The 10,173-nt window shown below is 41.9% G+C and overlaps 1 non-coding gene across 1 annotated transcript; it reads right to left on the bottom strand.

Moving 5' to 3' along the window:
- Positions 1 to 9,595: 9,595 nt before the first annotated feature.
- On the bottom strand, positions 9,596 to 9,697 carry LOC141570237 (U6 spliceosomal RNA). Its single transcript, XR_012494248.1, has one exon. It is a non-coding gene; the product is annotated as a U6 spliceosomal RNA (small nuclear RNA).
- Positions 9,698 to 10,173: the final 476 nt, after the last annotated feature.

The following is a 10,173-nucleotide window of genomic DNA, read 5'->3' as shown; positions in this document are numbered from 1 at the left end:
CACGTTCGGCTCTTAGACCAGCTCCTAGGCCAGAATAAGTGATCAGTCAGTGCTAGTTGTTATTATTAATAACCCTCCAATCTGCCCCCTTTCTCCGATCCACATATTTTATTTGCAGCTTTTATCACATCTCATAGTAAGTATTTATTGACACATTTTTCTTCTCTACTGGCTTAAGTGCTCCTTGGGGCACATCCATCTTTGGATCTCAGATGCCAGTCGAGGGCAGGCAATTATTGTAGTTGTTGAATGGAGGAATAAATGAAGTAATTCTGTACATCGAACAGTGTGATCTCTGTAGAGTCCTCTCTCTGTGGAAGACTCCAAACTCTTCCATCCTTTAGGGTAGAAAGGTCGTTCTTTTTTATGTAGTGCTGTTTCTAACAGAATGGCATGGAATGGCAATGGTGCCACCCCGACAAGAAGATTCAAGGGTTCTTCCAATCAATGGAAACCCATCTATTCTTACCTGCTTCCATTTCCGTGAAATAGCGTCTACCTCATAGTGTCGTTGGGGGGGTTAAATGGGTCAGTGTATGTAAAATGCTTAGGACGTCACTTAGCACCTACTAAATATATGTTAGCTATTTATTCCTCATTAGATCCCGTACCCTTTGAGTTATAGGAAATCATGGCTAGAGGCATTTCAGTCACTTGTGAAGAGACAAATTTAGTTTCCATTGTTATTGTTTTAATTCAGAACACAGTATATCTGGGGACAGGAGTCACATGGCTCCATCAACTGCTGCTCAGGAAATACTCCAGGTCAATGCATGGAAGCTCTTCTTACGGCACGAGGCCCAGTGGGCTTCCTCTGACCAGACAGAAGCAGCCAAAAGCGGGGACCTGGCACCTATCACAGATTGTGGTCTATGACTGCCACCCCATAAATCTCTGAAGAATGAATAAAGAAAGGAATAAAGAGCGAAAATTTTATTGAAACTGTTTAATATGGTCATTGTTTCACATACCTGATATGATAGGAAAGTCGCCATCCAGTATTTTTCTCTGAAATCAACTGGACTCTAGATATGATGTCAAATCCTTTTAGCCGACTTTCCTGAAGTTACGGTCCTTCGCCTGGCTCCTTGGACTGTGCAAACCTTGCTGGAAAAATAAGACTTCCCTGCCATTTGGCACCATGCACTGTTTTGTTAGCTAGAAAATGTAGCCTTTTAATCGGTGTGTGGATTACTAGTCTCTGGTGTATAATAAATAGCCAAAGCCTCTCTCACCCTCAAAACATTAGAACTGTGAAATGTGTATGGCCCTGTGGGTGAGACCAAATTGACTCCACGTCTGTGCTTTCCTCGCTTTCACAAGAGGACCTGTGTTTCTTCTCCCACAGTCCACCTAGAGTGGGGTTTAACCCACCTGCTACCACCACCTCTGACCATTCGCTCACCTCTGACAACACAACTGCCTGGCTGGCCAGTGAGCCACAGAATGAACACACTTTTTGTCTGAGGGGAGAGCAAGATGATAAAAAGATGTGATGGACAGAAAGGGGAGTTGAACAAGTATAGAACATTCAAGAATGGACATTCTCATCCCAGTTCTGATGACACTTGACATTGACCTTGTTATGCTGTTTCCCCGAAAATAAGACCTAGATGGACAATCAGCTCTAATGCGTCTTTTGGAGCAAAAATTAATATAAGACCCGGTCTTATATAATATAATATATATAATATAACATATTATATTATATAAGACTGGGTCTTATAGTAAAATAAGACTAGGTCTTAAATTAATTTTTGTTCCAAAAGACGTATTAGAGCTGATTGCCCGGCTAGATCTTATTTTCGGGGAAACACGGTATGTGGTAGCAGTCAGGGCTCTCCAGAAAAACAGAACCAATAGGAGATAGATAGATAAATCTACATATATATGAAGAGATTGATTATGAGGAATTGGCTTGTGTGGTTATGGGCCCTGGGAAGTCGATGATGGAGTTCCCGTCTGAGGTCAAAGGCTTGAGAACCAGTAACTATCTATTGAAGCGCGGAGGGTGTAAGACCAGTACACGGGCCCAAGGGCCAGAGCCCATGTGTCAGCTCAGCAGGCAGGCAGGCAGGAGGCAAAGGGGGCAAATTGCCTTCTGCCACCTTTTTGGTTGGATAATGGATTGGATGAGACCTACCCACATTGGGGAGGGCAATCTTCTTTACTGAGTCCACCAATTCAAACATTCATCTCATCCGGAAACACCCTCACAGACTCACCCAGAAACCATGTTTAATCTGGGCACCTCATGGCCCAGTCAAGTTAACACGTAAAATTTACCATCATAGACATGTATAGTCTTTTATGTATATATTTCATATACATGTGTATATAGTGTGTGTGTATATATATATATACCAGGGGTGCCAAAAAATGAATATACATGATTTGTATTCATCTTTTGTTATCGGTATATATTATTACAATTTTAATACAGTTTTCTTCCTTTCTTAAAATATGTACACATTTTTTGGCACCCTCTGTATTTAGATACAAATATAATACATACATGTTAAAAATCTTTTAAAAATAAATAACCAGCTACTTGCAAGTATAAGAGACTGTATTGTTTTTCAGGTCAGGAGTCTAATGTGTCCAAAATCACATACCTCCTCAAGAGCAGGTCCAGATTAGCTCTTAAATGTTCTGACGGCATTCGAAAGCACTTGCCACACTGGGGCATGGTTTCTCCTCTGTGCTCCTCAGGCTTAGCTAGTCCATGAAATCATTTGCATCTCAAATATCTTATGCAAAGAACTCAAACTCATTTAAAAAAAAAAAAAAAAGTAGAGCACCCAATAAGTACCAGGTATGTAGAGAAGTCTCACAAATTCAGAAAAGATGAGAAAATGCTCACCGATTCTCTTAGCCTTCCCTCTCTTGGGCGCATAGGAAGTTGGTATGTCCAAATCTCCTGTGCATGCAGCGACGTGTGGACCACATGACTAAATTTTGGGACATGGAACATGTGCAGATCTGACATCCTCCGCCACCAACCTGGGCCAACCAACCTCCAGTGCCATGGTCCACAGCCTCTCTCTTCCCCGTCTGCATGGCTCGAAGCAGAGGCTTTGAGTTTGGGGCACTGCACAATGGATGGAGATAGGACTTGAGGAAAAGGTGCTGCCCTGCAAAGGCGTGTACATGAGCAAAAAGAAAAACTGTATTGTGAGAAGTCACTGTGATTTTAGAGCTGTTTGTCACAGAAGTTTGTCAGACCATCAGTTCCCCATCCACGTCCCCAAGTCACCCAGAGTCCCCGGCCGCTTCAATCTGGGATGTCCTCATGCCGGGACTGGGGTTTCTCTCTATTTTAGGGTTTCTTTGGCCATGGGGATTGCTTGTCCTGTATATGGGCTAGGGGGGTAATGCCTTCAGGAGGAACCCTCAACCAGTAAGGGGTGGAAGTTGGTGGAGAGATAGCGCAGCTTTTTGCCTCTTGGGGAGACAATTGTAGGCTATGCTCTACATGCTCTCTCAGAGGTCGCGCGCAGGACTGAGCTCCAGGTGTCCACAGGGACAACTTTCTCACTGTTGCAGATTTGATTGGCTACCCTTCCTTTCCATGCTACATCCCGACTCTCTCTCCGTGCTTCTGCGATTGTTTCCTAAATAAATTACTTACACCCCAATCCTTGCCTCAGATCCCTACTTCAGGTGACACCAACCTGATACATGGCAACTAACATTGATTTCTTCCCTCATCAGAATACAGTTGAATGCATAAAATGTTGCGTCTAATATTTTTAAGATTGTAAGTTCTAATTCTGTCTATGGTTCTAGCGTCTGAACCAGAAAATTAGGATAGTCTTACTTACCTAATACTTAAGGGAAATGACAAGGAATAATGAACAATCCTGAAGTTATTTGCAAATGTTAATTGGTATGTTTTTAAGTAATTAGCAAATACACATAGTGTGTAAAGAGTGTTTTCTGGCTACAAAAGCAAAACGCACTTAGTACATAAAATTTGGAAAACACAGAAAAGCTTAAAGAGGAAAACAAAATGCCTCCATTATCCCATGGTCGCTTTTAAAATTTGGGTGTAAGTTTTTTGGTACTTTTTTCTTTACATGTATACATGTATTTTAACAAAATGGGATCACATTGCATAAATAGCTTTGTAATTTGCTTCTCTCATGTACTGAAAGCCAGATGTGTAGGCTCCCAGGGCAGCCCAGGTATATGTTAGGAAGGGAATGAACTCCATCAGTCTGCGGATACAAACGGATACACTTTGCCAGGGTGGTATTTGATTAGGCCATCCCACGCCCATTTGACATACTAAAATAAAAGTATTCAAAGATCAGGAAGAATTCAAATGTACTTAGCAGTCTCCAGGAGATTGGTGATCTTTTTTCCATTGTGTTATCTCTGAAGTCTCGAACAATGCTTGGCACAAGAAGCTTTCAATAAATATCTATTAAATAAAGAAATGAATAAACAAAGCATCTGATACCACCTTCCTGATTGGATGAGACCCACTGTGTAGCCGGTATGAGGCAACATACAGTGTGGAATAATAAGGGCTTATGAACAGCAGCCTTCCAATGACTGCGTATTGCGTTTTATTGCTTCATTCTTATTCATGTGTCAGTCAGTCTTTGCTTGTATCAACACCCTGCTTTTCCATAACCACCTAATGCCACTGAGCAGGAGTGAGGCTTCCCACGGGCAGGACACAACTCATCCTGTTGGGAGAATGTTCTCTTTTCTACAATATCACATCCTGGTAAATCACTCATCCAACGTGACGTTTGTCAAGAGAACGACTGAGAACGTTTTACACGCTGTAACCTGGAGTGTATCTCTGTTGCCAGTTTGCAATCTTCAATAACGTGGCCACCTGCCTGCAGTTCAACAGGAGCCATGGACCCTTTGTCAAAGAGCTTATGGCCCAAAGTGTCACTGACATTTAATATCCTGAGATGATCAGAGGCACTGAAGACAGAGCCTCGGGCAGGCTCTGAGTTCCCACCCTCCTGTCCAGACAAGATCGGCATGGCTTATACTAACATGCCTGCCTCTCGAGGGCTTTTAGAGCTTGAAGAGGTGTTGAGGTAGCCTTAGAGACTTAGCTCCATGAGCAGTTAAGTGACATTGTCACTGTTCCGGTTATTGGTGATTTCAGATGTCACCTGGTGAAGTAACTTTGAAAACATTGCTCTGAATGTTACTTTAGTTGTATTTGAACTTGAAGCACAGGTGGGTAAAGATCTTTGGGAAACGGGCTCCGGGGTACAGTATGCCATACCAGTGGTACCTGTCAAACCCTTACCTCCCTTCCGGGCTGAGGGAGATACAGACCGAGAGGCTGGCTCAGCCCCTATTCCAGCCTTCCTGTGCTACATACAATGGGCACTTTTGAGGGTGATAGCCACCATTTCCTTCCCTGCATCAACTTCACAGTGGTAAGCCATAAGGAACAGCAGAGGGGAACCATTAAGAAGCAAAATACATCAGTGCCTTGTCAACAATAACATCCCCCTTACACCCACCTTCGTATTTCCACGTAGCCATCACAGAGCCTCATATGTAGTGGACAGTCATTCAAAGTGAATTAAATTGAACCGAAGAGAATAAGCCATTGACTGATGCATCTTTGTGGTTGGCTTTTGACTGTTTTGGAATAAAGGCAGCCCGCCTACTACAAGTCTGAAGAAAGAAAAGGAAATAGCAATTACTCTTCTAGCTAGCCTGGTCAGAAAACAGATATGCTTAGCAATTAAACTCATGGAGCTAATCGGTATGGTCAGGTAGAATGTTCTATGCAGATGACTCATTGGCAATAATTAGAATGCAAATGGTTTGAGTGAACACAAGCTGACAGCATAGTGCAGGAAAAGTTCGCTGAGATGCTCCCTGTGCTCACCGAGCAATGATTTCCCTCATTCATAAAGTAACATTTAAAGATTAGAAACGATCGGAGAAAAGTTGATCTTTTAATACTGTATTTCATCAAAAATATTTTTACATTTATATCAGTTTGGGGGTAAATGGCTGACATAGGTGAAATACCAGAAGATTACAAGTGATCTCCAGCATAATAAAAAATGGAATAACATTTTTAAATTGTTCGTGGTCTGCTCTTCTACAAAGAGTAATGGAGAAAAGTTCCCCTGAGAGAGCTTTAGGTGACAGTGACTGTCAGTGGTGGCAGGTGATATGTGGTATATGGACACAGAGAACCCAGAACTGCCTCTGAATTCTGCGTGATGTCCCGAGATGCGGGCTGGCTTGCTCAGCTACGCATCACTAAGATCCCAGTGGAGTTTTTATCTTCACAAAGGCAAGGCTAGCACTTTAACATGAATAATGAACCTCTTTGCCTAAAGCTTACCCGGGAGAAAGAAAGCGTTATTTCCAAGCGCCCTCTACGTTTTGCATATCCTGGTATGAAGCGAGGTGGTCTGGGAGAATAGGAGACCTGGGTGGACCCCTCGACAAATGCTTATTCAGCATCTATTAAGCTCCAGGCACTCCGGAAGCTCTGGGTCACAGAACTAAGGAAAGGGGTTATGGTTCAGAGCGAGACAAACTCCTAAATAACTCCAAAGCACCACTTGGTGGTGAGTCACAGAGAGAGGTAAGTGTAGGGTGTTCTTCAAGCCTATGGGTCTGGGGCTTTTCACAGAAATTATTCCAAGAGAAATGACCACCACACTAGGAAGGACAAAGAGAGTGTGGGGGTGAGTGTTGGCCATTTCGAATAGTTTCCAGGCAGAAAGTGCTATATCCGCAGAAGAACAGAGGGGAGACTGGACATCCCCCCAACTCATGTGCAACTTTGGGTGCATTTTACCACACCCCTGGGCCCCAATTTTCTCTCCTGTAAAATGAGTTAGATGGATCAGATGATCACTTGTAGGTAGGAATTTACGAGAAATTCTAACACATATTCCTCATGCTCCTCCTTTTAGTAACTAATTCATTAAACTGGTCCTGCTCGCTTACATCCAGTATAGGATCGTTTGCAGTGTTTACTTTAAAATTAAAATTAGGATTGACATAAGGGGTGGCTTAGTGGGAGGCACTGGGAATTAAGTACCTGTGTAAAACAATAAATAATTCTGGGGTTATTTATCAGAGTATAGAATATGTTGTTTATACAAGGAAATTACATTCCACAAACCTCGTTTAACGTTATACGACCAGGGCATCTTGCCAGATAATCAGCCAAAATGTTGGTAAAGTGACTCTGGGAACAATGAATTACTTATACAGATTCCAGGGACATTCTAATACAAATTAGAAAATTTTATACAGTGGATTATCTGTTGGAGTGGATTGCTTTATGCTTCAACACTTTGGAAGATACAGCCTTGATTTGGGGGGGTTGGGAATCTCCTTGAAAATGTATCAAAGAGGCAGCAAAAAGAGGTGAAAATTGCTGAAGTTAGGACCGTGTTGTGGGACTTCAGGTTGGGGAGAGTGGGGTACCTTTGTCCCATTTCTTTCCATTATGCCTCTGTGTCTCATTTCCACTTCTATATCACCTCTTTCCATCCCTCATCACAAGCTTTTTCAGAAGTAGAGGCAACCAAAAAAGTGGAAAATGTAAAAAAAAAAAGAGAGAATAGAGAGGGTGGATGACCAAATGGAAGTGTGTTGAGGAGAAGTGAGTGAAAAGGACAATTTAGAAAAGGCAGGAGGGAATCAGGACTGCCACTGAAATAGCAAAATGCTGAAAACGAGACTACAAATAATTTGGGGTTTGTGGTTTTTAAAGAGGTGTTTTTGCTTAAAAATAAAGCCAAATTGTGAATGCGAGTGCCAGGGATAAAGTCAATATGTTTCCAGAGGGGAGTTGTCCCAGGTGGCATCTGTATTCTTGGGCATCAAGGTACCGTTACAGGAAGGGTACAGGCTGATCTCCTGGGTGCAACCACAACTGGAAATCTTCAGGCTTCGCTCAGCGGCGTCCCTTGGGAAGTACACAGCTCTTCGTTCTTTCCCATGTACGAGAAATACATTACTCTTTCGCCTGAGCTCTCTGGAGGAGAGAGGGTGGAGGGGATTTGCTGAGCCTAGACCATCCATCCAGAGTACAGACTTCACATTCCTGCTTCCTCAAACAACATTCTGAAGTCTTTATCAGAACCTTCCTCCCTTTTAATGGGAGTTAAACATTATTTCTTTTCCTCACTTAACCTTGACCTGCTGCAAACTTGTTCAGTAAAAGTGTCAAGTTTCAGTAAGTGAATGAAAAACACTTGAACCTCCTCAATGTACACTCAAGTGCTCTGTATGGCTTCCTGGTCTTTATTTTGAAGGAGTTTCCTTGCCTGAAGCGCTTTATTGAGCACTCATGACGGAGATAGAAAATACTATAAATTTAGAACACATTATTCCCTGAGGATCAAATGCTTACCCTTGATCCCCTGCAAAGAAATTTCACAGATATGAATCATTCTCATTCTCATTCTCATGGCCAAAAGTATTCCAGAACAAGCTTATGCAATTGAATACCCTTTCATCTATGATTATTTATCGCATGAATGTATTTGGGCATAGACTTTTTTCACCCAAGTCATTTTTACCATTTACCCCATGTATGACTCCTATTTTCTCATCCAATATCAATATAGATTATAACAAAATAATTCAGACATGCAAAAAATAGAGAGAAAGGAACATAATAAGCACCTGTTAACTCACCACTATATTTAAAAATGAAAACATTTTACAAATACAGCTGAAGCTTCCTGCATTCCCCTTATAGATCCAACTTCACCCAAACACCACTCTCCTCGGTTTGGTGTTTATCATTCCCTTCACATTTTTGTATTTTTGTATACGGATATGTGTCAAATAAAAGTGAAACTGCTATAGTAACAAAACTTCAAAATACAGCAGCTTAAATAAAATAGAAATGTATTTCCACTGCAAAAGGCCTTTAGATGCCCTCCATTTCTTTTCTCGGTATCCACTACTGCATTATTCTTGTCTGCATGATGGAAGATGAACAGATTTCCTTCCTTATTTCCAAAGGACACAGTAGTTTAGCTGGTTTCCTGTCCCCGTCCAGAATATCCACTGCTATTGGAGTTATTTTCTCCCCAGTTCAACCCCTTTGTACTTTGTTCTTTCTAGACAGCAACGCTGAGCCCCGCCTCTTATTATTTTAAGGCTCTTCTGCTCATCTCTGTAGAGAAAGAGAAGTGAACAGCTGAAATAACAAATGTGGAACAGCTACAAAAGCTCCAAGGCCTCACAAAATTACTTAGGTTAATATTCATGGCTTTAGGAAACAAGAACGACTCTTTCCTTTCCCAAGGACCTTGTTCTATTTGTTATTTCACTTTTTAAAAAATCTTTTTTTTATTACTTTCAGGTGTACAAGACAACATAATGATTGGACATTTACACCCCTCACAAAGTGGTGACCCCAACAAGTCTCCTACCCATCTGACACTGTACACAGCTATTACAATACCATTGACTGTATTCTCTATGCTGTACTGTACATCCTGTGACTATATAAGTATATATTTAATTATAGTTGACATTCAATATTATTTTACATTAGTTTCAGGTGTACAGCACAGTGGTTAGGCATTTGTACAATCTATGAAGTTATTCTACCCGGATAAACCCAGTACCCGAATTTGCGTGTCATCCTTGCGCAGGGGCCACGCTAATCTTTTCTGTATCATTCCAGTTTTAGTATGCGTGCTGCCGAAGCGAGCACCACTTTCTAAGAATTCTAGTTGTGAGCTCTTACACTGATTTCATAGCTCTACTGTCGTCCAAATCCCGCAGCTTGGAATTGCTGATCCACCAGCTTCTGACTCTCTTAAATTCTTAAATGACACCTGAAACTGTCACGTTCTCCTAATACCTTAATGCTCAAGGATTGATGTTGTTACTGAAACTCCCTCCACTGGCCCTTTCCTCCAAGAACACACCCCTCCAGCTCTAGACTTGAAGTAACCCTTTGGCAGATAAGTAGGTGGGATGCAGAAGGCCTTCGGAGCATTCCTTCGGCTCCCGTGGAGTAAGTTACATCTCAAAAACACAGCAGACCACTTAATTCTCATGTGGGGGGCCCATTACCCCAAAGATGAAAAGTAATCCTACTGCAGCTCGTCATACCAACATTGGGAATCTGAATCATATCTGACTGATGGTGAGGAGAAAGTCTATGATCGTTGAACTACATCTTAT

Source organism: Rhinolophus sinicus, linkage group LG02 (assembly GCF_036562045.2).
Source record: "Rhinolophus sinicus isolate RSC01 linkage group LG02, ASM3656204v1, whole genome shotgun sequence".
Taxonomy (NCBI): domain Eukaryota; kingdom Metazoa; phylum Chordata; class Mammalia; order Chiroptera; family Rhinolophidae; genus Rhinolophus; species Rhinolophus sinicus.
Note: the sequence above shows the minus strand (reverse complement) of the source record. Positions and strands in the feature narration are given on the sequence as shown.